Consider the following 16,826-nt stretch of genomic DNA (forward strand, 5'->3'; position numbering starts at 1 on the left):
GGCCCTGAGCCTCAACAGACTGGCAACTCCTACCCTCTGGTTTATTGGACTTACCCCATTCAGCTAACATGGAGGTGAAGAAGGTCAACCACCACACCAGGGAGCCAAGAGTGCCTACAACTGAAAGCAGGAGAATTGCATCTGTCATCCATGTGGAATCTAAGCCCCCTCTTAATATAGATGTGGAGTGGACATAACCATACCAGGGTCCACAGGATGAAGGAATAGAGTATGGATTAGAGTGGACTTCCTGATATTCTATTCATGAACTATTGTGATTAGTAATTGAAGAAAATGTAGCATTGATGTGGAGAAAGTGGTCATGGTAGCTGCTGAGGGTAGGGAGTGGGAAGAAGAGATGTGATGTGGGGGCATTTTCAGGACTTGGAGTTGTCCTGAGTGGTACTGCAGGGACAGTTGCTGGACATTGTATGTCCTCCCATGGCCCAGTGAGTAGAATGGGGGAGAGTGTAAAGTATAATGTGGACCATTGGCCATGTGGTGCAACAGTGCACAGAGATGTATTCACCAAGTGCAATGAATGTCCCATGATGATGGAGGAGGTTATTGTTATGGGCGGAGTGGGGTGAGGGGGATGGGGGGTATATGGGGACCTCATATTTTTTTAATGTAACACTAAAAAAAAAAAAAAAGACAAAAAAGTAAAAAATTTAAAAAGGAGCTATGTGAATAAATATTTTGTAATACAAAAATAAAATAAAAACCACAAAAGATAGCCTGCATATGAAGGGTTATTAACCCTGTTTCTCTTAGTAACCCATTGTGGATGAAGCTTCCTTGAATATAGCCGAATTCCTCTTTGCTTACATTAGTGGCACTTTGAGAAGAAAAGAGTTCCATGGTTTGCTTCACTTTGGGAAAAGCAAAGTATCCTGTGGATTTTATGAAATAGCCCTTGTTGGGTTCCAATGGAACTTAATTCCATTATCTGGAATTAAACAAATCTAACCCCACCCATCCCTCCCTATGTTTTAAACTGTTTATTGATGTAATTTACTTACAGAAAAGAAATATCATTAATTTTCACACCTGTGTAATCAGCACCCAGATCAAGAAACAGAACATGACCAGTTCCCAGAAGCCCCTTTTGTTTTCCTGTTTTAGTTTGCTAAAGGCTGCTGATATAAAAATACCAGGAATGGATTGGCTTTTATAATGGGAATTTATTAGGGTAAAATCTTACAGTTCTGAGGCACAGTACATGTCCAAATCCAGGCGTTACCAGAGATGCTGTCTTACCAAAGTTTGGCTGCTCTGCTGATCCTGGAGCCGTGTGGCAAGCCCAAATGGCAGCCAATCCTTGTCTTCTCTCCAGGCTCACTTTCTCTCCGAGCTCCACTGTGGGCTATCAAGCACATGGCTCATCTCTCCCCTCTCTCTTCCTGGCCTCGCTGCTTCAGCTTTGAGCAGTTCCACTGTCCAGCCTCTGGCCTCTCTCTTGGCCTCTCAGAGTTTTTCTTTCTGTGGCTGAAGGGAATTCTGGAATCCTCTCTCACATGGCAGGATAAAATGGCAGCTGTCTTTCTGTGTCTCTGAATGTTTCTCCCACTGCTTATAACAGACTCCAGCAAGACGTCAGAGACCTGCCCTGGGTCATACCTCACTGAAGTACTCCATCAAAGGCCCCCGACTGAATTCAATCCAATCAAAGGGTCCCCTACCCACAATCTAACCAAAAAGTCCCTTAATTAAATTTAACCCAAAGGTCCCACCACATACAATAGATTCACGTGTACAGGGATGGGCTAGCTTAAGAACATAACTTTCTGGGTTCCACAAAAGACTTCCACCAGCACAGGTCCTTTCGGCCTCCCTGAGTCCCCACCTTGGGGTGCTGTTGTGTGGGAGAAAGGGATACCTGGGTGGAAGGCTGAGCACAGAGCCCAGTGCTGCCCAGAGGGCCCTAAACCAAGGGAGGCCAAGGTGATGACTCAAAATGAGCAGCAAGGAGCTTTCCACAGTCAGACTGTCCAGTCTCTGTTCCTCTGTTGATGAATACGTAGCTTGGTTACAGTTTTCAAATTCACTCATTTATTGGACAAACACAATTACCTCCTCCTGATAGGTTTTGCAAATGGTTACATTTCCAGTATGATTTGAAAAGAGGCTGTGCTGACCCACTATTAGCTAAGTGGTACCTCAGAACCTCGCTTCCTGGTCTCTAAAACAGGGAGAAAAATTAACTGTACAACTGCTTTGCAAACTCTGAAGTGCTGCAGATACACGAGGATCTTGTGGCTTTCAGGGCTGTGGCTGAAACAGAGGAAACGGGGGCTCAGTAAACATTTGTTGGCGAATGACTGAACCTGTCCATCTGCGAAATAAGAAAATGTCTCCCCTTCTCTCTCTCCCTCCCTCCTTTCCCTTCAAACAAAGCACTGACAACCCACGGAGGGACGGGCCTTGCTCTGGGTGCTGGGGATGCAGCTGTGACCTAAAAGACTCCGTCCTTGCCTCGTAGACTTTTCAAAAGGAGAGGCGATGCCTGCAGTTCTCTCACCTCTTCGGGTTTCTGAGCAAATATGAAAGGCACCCTTCTGTCCAGCGCCAAGCTCCTCCCAGCAGCGGAGGAAAAGCTTTTCGCAGGCCAGCCCGCCCTCCGGTGGTGGAAGCTGGAACTGCTGTGCTTCCCATCACAAAACCCAGGGCGGGACTGAGGTAGCTCCTCGTGGAGGCCTGCGTCGAGGGCGCACCCCAAGGCATTGCTCCTCGAGGCTGTTCCCCGAGGGTCTTGGCACCAGAGGCGCTACATCTCCCCCGAGCCCAGCTCCCGAGCACCGCCTGCCCCTCGCCCTCGCGGTCCCCTTCGGGACACCTCCTGGAAGCCTCCAACGGCCTCTATCAACTCCTGCCTTGCTTCAGTGCTGCTAGTGGACCTGTCCTCTCTCCCACTCCGCTAGGGGGTCTCTCAGGGCAGACCCTGCCAGGCCATCTCACCCCAAAGAGCCCGGTGCGTGGACATTTTCTGAAGAATCAATAAATGAATTTAAGAGATACCAGAAAAAGGTGTCACTGGAAGGGCTTAGGCCTAAGGTGGGGGAGGATGGCAGGTGATGAAGGAAGACTCCTCTGAGAGCTGGGTTGCCAGATAAAGTACAAACCTACCAGTTAAATTAGAATTTCAGATAAGCAACACGTATATTTTAGTATAAGTATCTCCCAAATATTGCATGGTGCATACTTATACTAAAAATTTTAACTAGGTGCCCTGCATTTTTATTTGCTAAACGTGACCACTTTAGTTGGGTGAGGTGATGCCAATCTGGTCAGGATGAGGGGTGAGTGGGAGGTGGCTGGGTAAATGGGACCCCAGAGATGTAGGGCACAGGGGCTGGCTCTAAATGCAGCTTTGGGAATGGATGTGGCTCAAGAAGCTGGGCATCTGCCTCCCACATGGGAGGTCTCGGGTTGGGTTCCAGTTGCCCTCTAAAGAAGACAAGCAAGACAGAGAGCAATGCAAAAGTTGATGCAATGAGATGTCGCAACAAGATGAAGCAATGAGAAAACACAATGAGAGACACAACAAGCATGGAGCTGAGCTGGCTCAAGCAATTAGGTGCCTTCCTCCCACATGGGAGTTCCCAGGTTCAGTTCCCGGTGCCTCCTAAAAGATGAGCAGACACAGAGAACACACAACAAGCAGACAGTGAGCACAAACAATAAGGGAATAAATAAATAAATCTTTAAATGCAGCTTTGGACCCAAGAGAGGAAAGCAGCAATGCAAGCTGTGCATTTTCACCTGGAGCTTACTCCACATCATCTATGGGGAAAACAGTTCAAAGCAAGGAGAATCTTACCTATACTTCAGGCTCTGCTCAAATGTAGCCCTTTTCTAGCGTTCCCTGGCTCCTCCAACCTCAAGGGGTCACCCCTCCAGTATAAAATTACTTGTGTCTGCAAGATACACTCAGCACCTGAAATGATCTCCTTGAGTGTGGATATCTGTAAGAGGCTAATCACCCCAGCCACAATCTTCAGGGCAGAAATCAGGTTTCCTTCCTCTGTTTCTTTCAACACACCTGGATCTCAAAAACTGCCCTGAAATTAATGGATATAAAGGGGGAAAGTCGTCACCAGGCAGTGCCTGCCTGGGCACTTAAAAGCTAAATCACTTTGGACAAGTTCTGCAACCGTTCTATGCCTCATCTCTAAAAGGGGAATAATACCCAAGCCCACCTTATAAGGTAAAGTGCTTAGAAGGGTGCCTGCCGCACAGTAAGTGCTTGGTAAATGTTATTTTCACTGTTGCTGTTGACCGCGATAGGAATTACCATTGACTCTTCACCCAGGAAGGTATTGCAGTCTGGTTCTTTTCCACACTTGATGATACCTGTAACAGCCGCAAGGCATTTTGGGGGGTTCATGACCATGGCAGTGCATCTTTGTCTCTAGCAATTTCAGAACCCATTAATAATGATTTATAGTAATTACACTGGACAAGAGTTTGATGGCTATTAGTCCTTTTCATTTGGCTGAATAATATTTGAAGTATGAGGACACGTGAGACAATCAGTGCCAACACCATTATGAAACATCCTTGTATTTGGAAACAATTTGGGTTGTCATTTTTTATATCACAGAGTATTCATCTTCAGATTCAAAGTCCTTAGTATCTGTGTTCTCATGCTCCAGTGCAACGAGGACAGCAAGTAGCAGCAAACCTGCCTCGGGAGTGGGCAGCCACGCAAGCATCAGCCCCCAGGAATTGAATTACCAGGGACATGCCAGGGTCAGCATTTCACCAGTGTCATTGCACCTCCTGCTTACAGCAAGACATTAAGACAAATGGAAATGCCATTTGAAAGTCCTGCCTCAATGTCTCCTCTTCTTCCTTTGACTCATTGAGGGAGGAGTATAACCAGGATTGCCATCTGCCAGCATACATCAATACCTTATCCCATACACCAACACCATATACCAATACCAATGCCCTATGCCACATACCAATATCATGTACCATATACCAGCACCAATACCATATACTGACTTGTTTGGGCTGGCATCCATTCTACTGGTCAGTGCTCATGCTGAACCTGATGTTCAATACTTGAATATCACCCCTGAGTAAAACATCCATGAAATTATAAGAACCTCTCAAGCAATGCCTTTGCCATGTCAAAATAGCTGGATTAAAAAGTTAAAAAAAAGGGAAGCGGACTTGGCCCAATGGATAGGGCATCCGCCTACCACATGGGAGGTCCGCGGTTCAAACCCCAGGCCTCCTTGACCCATGTGGAGCTGGCCCACGGCGCAGTGCTGATGCGCAAGGAGGGCCCTGCCACGCAGGGGTGTTGCCTGCGTACGGGAGCCCCACGCACAAGGAGTGCGCCCCGTAGGGAGAGCCACCCAGCATGAAAGAAAGTGCAGCCTGCCCAAGAATGGCACCGCACACACGGAGAGCTGACACAAGATGACGCAACAAAAAGAAACAGAGATTCCCGGTGCCACTGATAAGGATAGAAGCGGTCACAGAAGAGCACACAGCAAATGGTCACAGAGAGCAGACAACTCGGGGTGGGGGTGGGGAGGGAAGGGGAGAGATATAAATAAATAAATAAATCTTTTTTTAAAAAAGATTATAAATTAACGAATGGGCCAGATGTTTAGTTTTCCATGGTGACAAATAGAATACATTCATCTTTTTTTTTTCTCTTTTCCATCTTGATGTCTTAGAGATAAATAGATATGCACGCTCGCTCTTTTCCAGTTTACTGCAATTTGCCCGTACTAAAACGTAGAAAATGGTTTTGTATGTCCATATTCTTTATATGTAGGAGAAAACTAGAAAAATTCTGCCCAGTAAAACCCGAAGTAAAGGGATGCAAGATTGCCCTGTGGCTTGGGTCCTGAACCCACACGCCCTCTGCCGTAGGCTCTCTGCACTATCTCCAACTCCCCACAGAAGATTTTTCTCTGTAAAAGCGAGAAAAGCAGCTGCCTGGTGACTCCTCTGACCTTTGTTTTAATGAGAAGGAACAATAAGGCAGCAATTACGGGGCCAAGGAGCCCAGGGCTGCTTGAGTTTGGCAGGTCCGATTCATTTAACCTCTCCTTTGTTGGCAAGCTCGGATTGACTTTAATGATGGGGGAAACGTGGCTTCCAGGAGTTCTCTCAACACTAATAGAGCCTGGACAGCCATTCTTTAAATAGACATTGAAATTTGCAAGAATATGTATGCCATATGGACAACCATGTACTGTTTTGGATACTTTGCTTCTTGTAATTAGACTCCGTAAAACTCCAGCCATCTCTGTCTCCATGGGCGGGCAGAGGGGGGGAGGAGTACGAATTCATTGTTTTAATAACCTTGGTAAACAGACACTTTTATTTGCTCAGAGAAAGCCCGAGAAATAGAAAGGAGCAATTTCAGCATTTGTGCAGGTGGTTTGGAATCTCCCTTTTTGGGCTTCTACCTGGCTGGAGGAGTGAATGGAAGATAGTGGTGGAAGGTCAGCCTGAACAAATGGGTATAGACCATGTTCTCTCAGGGCCTGGGCCTGGGCTTCTCCCAGGGCCAGGACGGGGCTGGAGGCAGTGCTGAACCAGGTGATGGTGTTGGGGGTGATGGTGCCATCCTTCCCCTTGTGTTAAGCAAAAATCCTGAGGGCCTTATGGGTGGGGTGTCCACATGACCCTCTTTGTCCCGAGGAGGAGCCTGAGGAGCAGGGGTTGCAGGAGATCAGCTTTCTGCTTTAGTTTACTTTGCACCCTCAGTGCTGGTCCGGGGCTAACCAGGCTCTTCAGAGCCCTCTGCATGCTCTCTCTGGGCACTGCCATCCACTCCCATGGCCAGACATTTCCTCTAAGACCCAAAACTCCAGCTGTCTTCTTGACGTCTCTACTTGAACGAATCAAGCTCAATGTGTCCAAGCTAAACTCAGGTGCTTCCCCTGTCAGCTCCCACCTGTCTCAAGCAAGGACCCTCCAGCCTTCCAGGGCTCGAGCCAGAAACCTAAAGCCTCTCTGCAGATGTCTTGTGACTCCTTTGAGACACCTCCCTGGTTCTCAGCCCCTATGGCAGGTGCTTTGGTGCCTGGCCCATGACCCTCAGGACTGACCATGGCAGTGGCTCTGGCAACTCTGCCAACTGCTCACATCAGCATGATGAGCCAGGATGAGAGACAGGAAATTATAACTCTCCAGGCACAGCCCCCAGCCCTGCTAGCTCCCTCACCTCTTGGGTGGGGTAAATGTGAGATGGATATTTTACACCATTTCACAATTTTCCCTGCAGAATGAAGGTCCAGGATATCAAGGGCAGAACAGCTTCATCAGCATTCCACCAAAGCAGTCGTACAGGATCCTCGTCCTTAAAAGGGCTCTGGGCTTGGCTGCTTCCTCTGCTGTCATCATTTTGAAGTCCCTAGTTATTTATGTGCAAGAGGACGTGCGTTTTCATTTTGCACTTGGTCCTGCAAATTATGTAGGTGTCCCTGTCCAAGGGGTAACCAGGCACCCTGCAATGGCTGTCTTCTCTTCTTCCTTCCTGTCTTTCTTCCCACATTCCCTTGTCACAGGGTCTGCTTCTGAGGGAGCCAAACCAAGATCTCTCCAGATCAATTTCTCTGGAATCTGTCTGTTCCGCTCAGTCTGCCCTCACCTAGGTATGGTACTAGGTGGGCTGCTGCAGTGGCCTCCTGCACTGGTCTCTCCACATCCACTTTGCTCCCTCCAATTCCTTCTCAGGAACTGAGGGTTTGTTTTTGTTTGTTTTTCACATAAATCTGACCATGTCTCCTTTCTGCTTAAAACATTGTGATGGCTAATTGTTGAAGCTGGGTGATATTACATAGAGGCCCATTCTACTCTTCTCTCTACCTTTGTGATTATTTTTTAAATTCCATAATAAAAAGTTAAATTACAAACAAAATCTCAATTGCTTTCTGTCGTGCTTATGATAACAGAGAAAATCTCTGCCCCACAAGATCACATGTGTCCTGGTGGCCCTTGCTTTCTAGCTCTGTACAATCAGCTGTACTGGCCTTTCTTTTCCTCAAATGCAGTTTCTTTCTGCCTCAGGGCCTTTGCACATGCCAGGCGCACTTCTGGGAATGCCTTCTCTCCTCACACCCTCCCACCCCTCCAATACATAGTCATTCTTTGTTTTTCTTCATCTGTAAAATAAGGATAATAATAGCACCCATCTCACAGTGCTTCTTCATAGGATGAAATAGGATAATATACATAAAGGACAGTGCCTGGTATAAAGCAAGCACTCAATAAATACCAGCTACTATTAATGTAAAAATACTGTTTGTCTCCCCTGTCTTTGAGTTAAATTGACACTGCAGGAAAACCTGCCGTGTGGCTTCAAATACTGAGCTTCCTCAGTTTCTGCTCCTGATATAAATGCAAGAACACCCATCTCAGGCCAGCCAGGTGCTCTCCAGGACAAAATGCCCCTCACCCAATTATGGTGGGATTCAAGTGAACCTGGAAGACATTGAGGGCTTGCAGGCATGACGCATGATAATCACATTTTTTTCTTTTTCGTTTTAAAAACAATTTATTGAAGTATAGCATTCATAAATGAACACACTTAAACAGTAAGTGTATAGAAAAAGTTGTGCACTTACAAAACAAATATGCATGACATCATACAGGGCTCCCATGCATCACCCCACCACAAACACCTTGCATTGTTGTGAAACATTTGTTACAAACTATGAAAGCGCATCATCAAAGTGTTACTAATGACTATAGTCCACATCTTACGTTTGGTGTATTTTCCCCCTAACCCACCCTATTATTTTTCTTTTTGTTCATAAACCATTCAATTTATCTACAATGTACAATCAATGGCATTTGGTATAATCACCAAGTTGTACATTCATCACTTCAGCCATTTTCATTACTCAAAAAAAAACAAAACCAAAACCAAATCACTATCAATCCCATGCTAACACTACTAATTACAACTCCTGAAGTGTGCTTTCTCCACTTCTATCCATTTCCAAACAACTTTTTACCAATTCTGCACAGATTAACCTTCAAATTTCCATTCCCTAACCACATTCTTTGCTCTGGTGACACATTCTAGCTATTAATTCCATGAGTTTGTTCATTATATTTAGTTCATAATAACAAAATCATATAATATATGTCCTTTTGTGCCTGGCTTGCTTCACTCAGCATAATGTCCTCCAGGTTCACCCATTTTGGCATAGGCTTCATGACTTCTTTCTTCTTATAGCTGAATAATATTCCATCTTGTGTATATACCACAGTTTGTTTATCCATTCACCTCACCTGAGTTGTTTTCATCTTTTGGCAATTGTGAATAATGTTTCTATGAACATCAGTGTGCTGATGTCTATTCGTGTCACTGCTCTCAGTTCTTCTGGGTGTATACTACTCAGTGTATACCGGGTGGAAACAACTCAGGTGAGGTGAATGGATAAACAAACTGTGGTATATACACATGATGGAATATTATTCAGCTATAAGAAGAAAGAAGTCATGAAGCCTATGCCAGGTCACAGGGTAGATCTATATCTAGCTTCCTTAGGGACCGCCATACAGACTTCCACAGCGGTGGTACATTCCCACCAGCAGTGAATAAACATTCCTATCTCTCCAAATCCTCTCTGACACTTGTAGTTTTCTATTTTGTTAATAGTAGCCATTCTAGCAGGTATGAAATGATATCTCATTGTAGTTTTGATTTGCATTTCCCTAATAGCCAGTAATGCTGAGCACTTTTCATGTGTTTTTTCACCATTTGTATTTCTTTAGAAAAATGTCTATTCAGTCTTTTTATTTTTTTAAAGATTTATTTATTTATTTAATTTCCCCCCCTCCCCTGGTTGTCTGTTCTTGGTGTCTATTTGTTGCGTCTTGTTTCTTTGTCCGCTTCTGTTGTCGTCAGCGGCATGGGAAGTGTGGGCGGCGCCATTCCTGGGCAGGCTGCTCTTTCTTTTCACGCTGGGCGGCTTTCCTCATGGGCGCACTCCTTGCGCGTGGGGCTCCCCTACGCGGGGGACACCCTTGCGTGGCACGGAACTCCTTGCGCGCATCAGCGCTGCACATGGCCAGCTCCACACGGGTCAAGGAGGCCCGGGGTTTGAACCGCGGACCTCCCATATGGTAGACGGACGCCCTAACCACTGGGCCAAAGTCCGTTTCCTATTCAGTCTTTTTAAATAGGGGTTTTGTCTTTTCCCTGATGTTGAACCACCCTTGCATACCAGGTATAAAACCCAATTGAAAAGTGATGTGTAATTGTTTTTAATATGCTGTTGGATTATTTTTTTAATTCCTTTTTAAAATTATTTCTCTCCCCTTCCCCACCCCCAGTTGTCTGCTCTCTGTGTCCATTTACTGTGTGTTTTTCTGTGTCTGCTTGTATTCTTGTCAGCGGCACCCGGAATCTGTGTCTCATTTTTGTTGCATCATCTTGCTGTATCAGCTCTCTGTGTGTGCGGTGCAGTTCCTGGGCAGGCTGCACTTTTTTGTGTGCTGGGCAGCTCTCCTTACAGGGTGCACTCTTTGCGTGTGGGGCTCCCCTACATAGGGGACACCCCTGCGTGGCACGGCACTCCTTGCATGCATTGGCACTGAGCGTGGGCCACCTCACCACACAGGTCAGGAGGGCCTGGGTTTGAATCTTGGACCTCCCATGTGGTAGGCGGACACCCTATCCGTTGGGCCAAATCTGCTTCCCAACTGTTGGATTCTATTTGCAAATACTTTGTTAAGAATTTTTGCATCTATGTTCATTGTGATTGGTTTGTTAAGTTCTCATATTTCTTGTAGCATCAGTGTAGGTTGTTTGTGGATTTCTAGGAATTTTGGCCATTTCATCTAGGTTGTCTAGTTTGTTTGTATACAGTTTCTCATAACATCCTCTTCTGATCCTTTTTATTTCTGTGGGGTCAGTCACAACTTCCCCCCTTTTATTTCTTATTTTATTTATTTGCATCTTCTCACTTCTTTTTCATTGCTAGTCTTTCTAGGGGTTTGTCAATTTTATTGATTTTCTCAAGAACCAGGTTTTGGTTTTATTGATTTCTTATGTTTTTATTCTCAGTTTCATTTATTTCAGCTCTAATCTTTGTTATTTCTTTCTTTCTGCTTGCTTTGGGAATGGTTTGCTGTTCTTTTTCTAGTTTCTCCAGTTTTCAGTTAGTTCTTTGATTTTAGCTCTTTCAGCTTTTTAAATATAGGCATTTAGGGCTATAAATTTCCCTCTCAGCACTGCCTTTATTGTATCCCATAAGTTTTGATATGTTGTGTTCTCATTTTCAGTCATTTTGAGATGAGGTATCTACTAATTTCTCTCACAGTTTCTTCTTTGACCCACTGATTGAGTGTGTTGTTTAGCTTCCATATAGCTGCAAAATTTCCCCTTTCCCACCTATTATTGATTTCCAGTTTCATTACATTATGATCAAAGAAGGTGCTTTGTATAATTTCGATCTTGAATGTATTGAGAGCCATGTTGTGGCCCAAAATGTGGTCTATTCTACAGAAAGATTCATGAGCATTTGAGAAGAATGTATAACTTTCAGACCTGGTGTGCAATGTTCTGTATATGTCTGCCAGATCCAGCTTGTTTAACATATTATTAAAATTCTCTGTTTCCTTGTTGATCTTCTCTCTAGTTCTATCTATTGAAGTGAGTAGTGTGTTGAAGTCTCCAACTATTACTATAGAGATGTCTATTTCTCCTTTCAGTTTTGCCAGAGTTTGTCTCATGTATTTTGGGGCACCCTGATTAGGTGCATAGATATTTATGACTGTTACTCCTTCCTGGTGGATTGTCCCTTTTATTAAAATATAATCACCTTCTACATCTCATCATTTTTTGCATTTAAAGTCTATTTTGTCTGATACCATTATAGCTACTCCTGCCCTCTTTTGATTACTATTTGTGTGAAATATCTATTTGCATCCTGGGGTCTAATGTGAGTCTCCTCCAGACAGCATATGGTTGGGTCATGTTTTCTTATCCATTCTGTCAGTCTATGTCTTTTGATTGAGTTTAATCCATGAACATTCAATTTATGACTGTAAAGGCATTACTTACTTCAGTCATTTTATCCTTTGGCTTTCAATGTCATGTCTTATTTTTGTCCATCTTTTTACCTTTTTGGTCACCCTTTCTGATAGTCTTCATGTCTACATTCCCTTCCAAGCCTCTCTCTATTGTTTTTCCTTTTCTGCCTGCAAAACTTCCTTTAGTGTTTCCTGAAGATCTGGATTCTTGTTTATGAACTCTCTTAGTTTATGTTTATCTGTGACTATTTTATACTCATTGTCATAGCTGAAGGACAGTTTTGTCAAATAAAGAATTCTTGGTTGGCAGTTTTTCTTTTTCAGTACTGTAATCATACAAATGCCTTCTTGCTTCCATGGTTACTGAAGAGAAATTCACACTAAGTCTCATTGGTCATGCCTTGTATGTAATGGTTTGCTTTTTCCTTGCTGCTTTAGAATTTTCTCTTTATCCTTGGTGTTTGGCATTCTACATATTATGTGTCTCAGAGTAGGTCTATTTGGATTTTTTCTAATTTGAGTACATTGTGCTTCCTGGACATGTACATTCATGTTTTTCATGAGAGTTGGGAAGTTTTTGGCCATTATTTCCCTAAATCCTCTTTCTGCCCCTTTTTCTTTCCCTTCCATTTCTGGAACTCTCATAACATGTATGTTGATGCCCTTCATGTTGACATTCAACTCTCTGAGCCCCTGCTCAATCTTTTCCATTCTTTTCCATCTCTGTTCTTCTTTCTCTTCAATTTCAGTTGTTCTTTCCTCTGTGTCACTGATTCTTTCTTCCATGATTTCAAATCTGCTGTTGTCTCTATTGTATTTTTTTATGATTTATTTTATTTATATCTCTTCTCTTCTCCACCCCTCCCCCCATTGTCTGCTCTCTGTGTCCATTCACTGTGTGTTCTTCTGCATCTGCTTGCATTCTCAGCAGCTCCAGGAAACTGCATCTCTTTTTTGTTGCATCATCTTGCTGCATCATCTCTCCTTCTGTGCAATGGGCTGCACTTTTTTTTTTCATGCAGGTTGGTTCTCCTTGCAGGGCACATTCCTTGCATGTGGGGCTCCCCTATGTGGGGGCACCCCTGTATGGCATGGCACTCCTTGTGCATGGCAACACTGTGTGTGGGCCAGCTTACCACATGGGTCAGGAGGCCTTGGGCATTGAGTCATGGATCCTCCATATGGTAGACTGATGCTCTATCAGTTGAGCCATGTCCACTTCCCTCTATTGTATTTTTAATCTCACTTATAGTGTCTTTCATAAGCTCTGTTATTTTTCTATCCAAGATTTCAAATTTTTCTTTGTGCTCATGCAGTGTCTTCTTAATGTTTTTTTATTTCTTTAACCATGTTGTCTTTCAACTCCATGATTTGATTTAAGAAATTTGTATGAACTTGATTGATTAGCTGTTTTAAGTCCTGTGTCTTATCTGGAGTTTCAATTTGTTCCTTTGCTTGAGTCATATCTTCTTCTTTCTTTATATGATTTGTAATTTTTTGCTGCTATCTAGGCATCTGATTCTGATGCTGAGTTTATGCCAATGTTCAGTTTCTCTCTTGCCTAGGGATTTACTGTTAAGTAACTGTGTACTACTACTGTTCTTTGACTCTTAGTTCAACTTGTTCTAGATATTTAAGATTGTCCCTGTTTAACCATCCAAACTAGGGCTAAGGACCCAGTACTGGGGCATAGGTCAGTTTCCAAGGGCCTTGGTAAGGTGGGGGGGGAGGGGGGGCGGGGACAGTAAAGGCACCTGCTTGCTTCTTTTATTTATATTTTCCTTTCTTGTGCACTTTCCTGGTCTGGTCAGCAGATAGCGCTCTCATTGAGACCCCAGGTGCTAGGGGGGGCAATGCATTCAGTGTAACTACTCAGAGGGTTGAGTAGTGCAAAAGCTATCTCCTCAGGGCTGGTCAAGCGTCACAAACAAACTTTCTCAGAGACTGTTCTCCACCCTTGACCAGCCACACCTTCCCTCCCTCTGCCTCTTCAGCAACCAGCCTGGGGCAGTAAGGAGGTTGTTTGAAAAGGTAGATTATTTTTATCTTCCTGCCAGCTCTCAGGGCAAACAATGTTGCAGCCCCACCTGGCCTGGAAGTGTGTGACCCTTCCAATGCAGAAGACCAAGTCTGATGACCAAAATCTGAATTTGCTATAGCTGTGTTCCTCCCTCTCCCCTTTTTGGGAAGGAGGACCCCTGCATCCACTGCAGTCCACAGCTACTGCAACCACAGACTGCTATTTGCTTTGTGCTGTGTAGGTGGGGGAAAGGGCACCTGCTGCTTTTGTGGCTTTACTCACAGGATTTTTCAGCCAGCTGAGACTCCCTTCTTTATCCCCTCTCTCTTCTGGGTGGTGTCTCGCTTTCCCCTGGTGTCCTGATCCCCAGAGCAGCCTTCCAGATAGTTTTCTCCTGTCCTCTAGCTACTTTTTCTGGAAGAGAAGTGATCCCTCTGACTTTCTAACCCTCCATCTTCCAGAAGCCCGCATAATCCCATTTTTGAGGGAGCCAGGGTAATGGGTGTCTCAGAATGAATCAGATGCCTGAAGGTCCATCCCAGACTGCTCAACTGGTTCTATGCAACTGCTGTTGGCCTTTAATGGGATGACCATGCATTTAATCAGGTTTTACCTGAGGTTATCAAAATTAACCAGGTGGTGAATTACTTTCTTTCTGTGATTCAGCCAGCTTCTTGACCTGCTCTGTGACAATCTGATTATGGTTTAATTTGATATCGTTGTGTCCACAGAAATCCTGAATGGGGTGGTCTCAGGACCATCTTGTGTTAGGAAGGGAGGGCAACTCATGGTTCCCAAATGCCCCACAGTGCCCCACCTCTGGGCTAATCCTCTGCGACTCTTGGCATCTGCTATCTCCTTGATTTACTCTAAAGCCACACTCCCTGTGAGGTTCTGAGGCTCAGGAAAGTCAAGAAACTTGTTCAACACCAAGGTTCAAAACAAAATCTTCCTGTCCCTAAGCCAGAACTTTTCCTGAGGTAATTGGTTCCATACAGAATTCCTGGACCCAGCCCTCTTCCCCTAATTCAGTAAATCTGGGTTTGGACCCATGAATTTGTGTTCTGAAAGTTTCCTGGATGACTGAAGCCCAGCTTGGTGTGTAAAACATTTATAGAACATCACTGTGCTTCCCCAAATCCAAATACAATGTCCCCACAAGGCTTAAATGTGACCTTGATCTAATTTAACCACTGACTTTAAACAACAAGCCAACCAATCTGTTTTAAATCAGCTTAGCATAACTTATTTCAAATCCAGCCATTAGCATCTGAAAATACAAAGTGCTTTCTTTATTGAATGATCTCTGTCCCAGGTCAGCATTTACTCCATTGATTATGCTCACTGTAGGCCCTTCTAACCCTATGCCCCTCTCAAACTGTAACCCAGAGAAGACAGAAACCGAGTGCCTGTCATCTCACCCTACGCAGAAAGAGATTTAAGATATGCCATAGCCCAACATAGGTGGCTTCATAGGAAACTGCATTTTCCTTGTCATCCTCCAATTTTACAGCACAATTGTGGCTCCTGGAGTACTGTAGGTTCCTTTCTGGCAGAAAGATTAGATCGAAAGCTGCATGAAAAATACAATTCTGTGCCCTCCAAGTCATTAATAGACTAGAGTCATGTTAGAGCTTTCTAGAGCAGAACCATCTCTGTAATCAGAGCTGTGAGTCTGAACCAATTCAGGAGAGAAGTTGCTGCTTCTGAAAAGGAAATTCATGTGCTTATAAATGGATTTTTTATGAACTTCTTGCCTGCTTCTGATTTTAGCACTGGAGCATGCCGGCTTATGCTTCTAACAAATGCGGTTCTTAATTCATGAAATTGGGTTTATGATAAGAATCACTTTTAACAAGTCAGGGAGTCTGTCTAAAGAGAGGCTTATTCCATACAGACTGTATTTCTCTCTATTAAAGTAATATTACCCTCTGTGTTCCACTACCGCCCAAAGAAAGACTTGAAGAGCCATAACAAACCTAATAGCTAAAACAAATATTTAAGTCCTCTGGAAAAAAAATAATATAACAGTACTTAAACACTTAAAAATAGATTTTGGGGGGCGGGGGAGCAGAGGTAGCTCAGTGGTTGAGTGCCTGCTTTGCATATATGAGTCCTAGATTCAATCCCCAGTACCTCCTAAAAAATACATTGTTGGGAGTGGGTGTAGCTCAGTGGTTGAGTGCCTGCTTCCCATGTATAAGGTCCCAGGTTCAATCCCCAGTATCACCCAAAAAAGAAAGTTAGTTTGCTGGGTCCCAATCGAGATGGCAGAATGAGCTGCTTCAGGGCTCCATTCTCCCACAGAAGCTTTGAATAACCAGCAAGAACAGACAAAGACATCTTTCTCAAAGCTCCAGAAAAGAGTTAAGGGCCTTCAGCAACAGAAAAAAGCCACCCACTTAGGACCTCATGGAGCATGAGATGGCCCCTCCCCCAACAATGGGCGTGAAGCTGGCTGCACTGGTTTTGGAGGGAAAAGATACCTCATGAACATTTTGAGAGCACATATGCCTAGCCCAATCTGTCTGGTAGTGACTCGAGGGACTTGTCCCAGAACTTGCCTTGCATGTAGAAAATTGCTCACCAAGCTCTCCCACAGAACACTGTGGATGAGCATTTAAGTCCTGCTGCTGGGACAAGGAATTGCTGGCTGTGGGGCATACTGTGCAGTGCTCAGGACCATGAGGAAACTGTTTCTTAGAGAACAGGAGACATTTCTATCTATGCAAATGGGTGGATTTCTAGGGCTACACACACATGCCCAGATAAGAGGCATGCACAG

The 16,826-nt window shown here is 44.3% G+C and overlaps 1 protein-coding gene across 1 annotated transcript in view; it reads right to left on the reverse strand.

Moving 5' to 3' along the window:
* Positions 1-1,166: 1,166 nt before the first annotated feature.
* The window catches only part of GPT2 (glutamic--pyruvic transaminase 2), a 166,522-nt gene continuing 150,862 nt past the window's right edge, over positions 1,167-16,826 (reverse strand). Inside the window, exon 13 of the transcript XR_011646316.1 lies at positions 1,167-2,274. The gene's annotated coding sequence lies outside the window, so the exon portion shown is untranslated. The remainder of the gene's footprint in view (positions 2,275-16,826) is intronic.

The sequence above is a fragment of the Dasypus novemcinctus genome, chromosome 18, assembly GCF_030445035.2.
Source record: "Dasypus novemcinctus isolate mDasNov1 chromosome 18, mDasNov1.1.hap2, whole genome shotgun sequence".
In the NCBI taxonomy this organism is placed as follows: domain Eukaryota; kingdom Metazoa; phylum Chordata; class Mammalia; order Cingulata; family Dasypodidae; genus Dasypus; species Dasypus novemcinctus.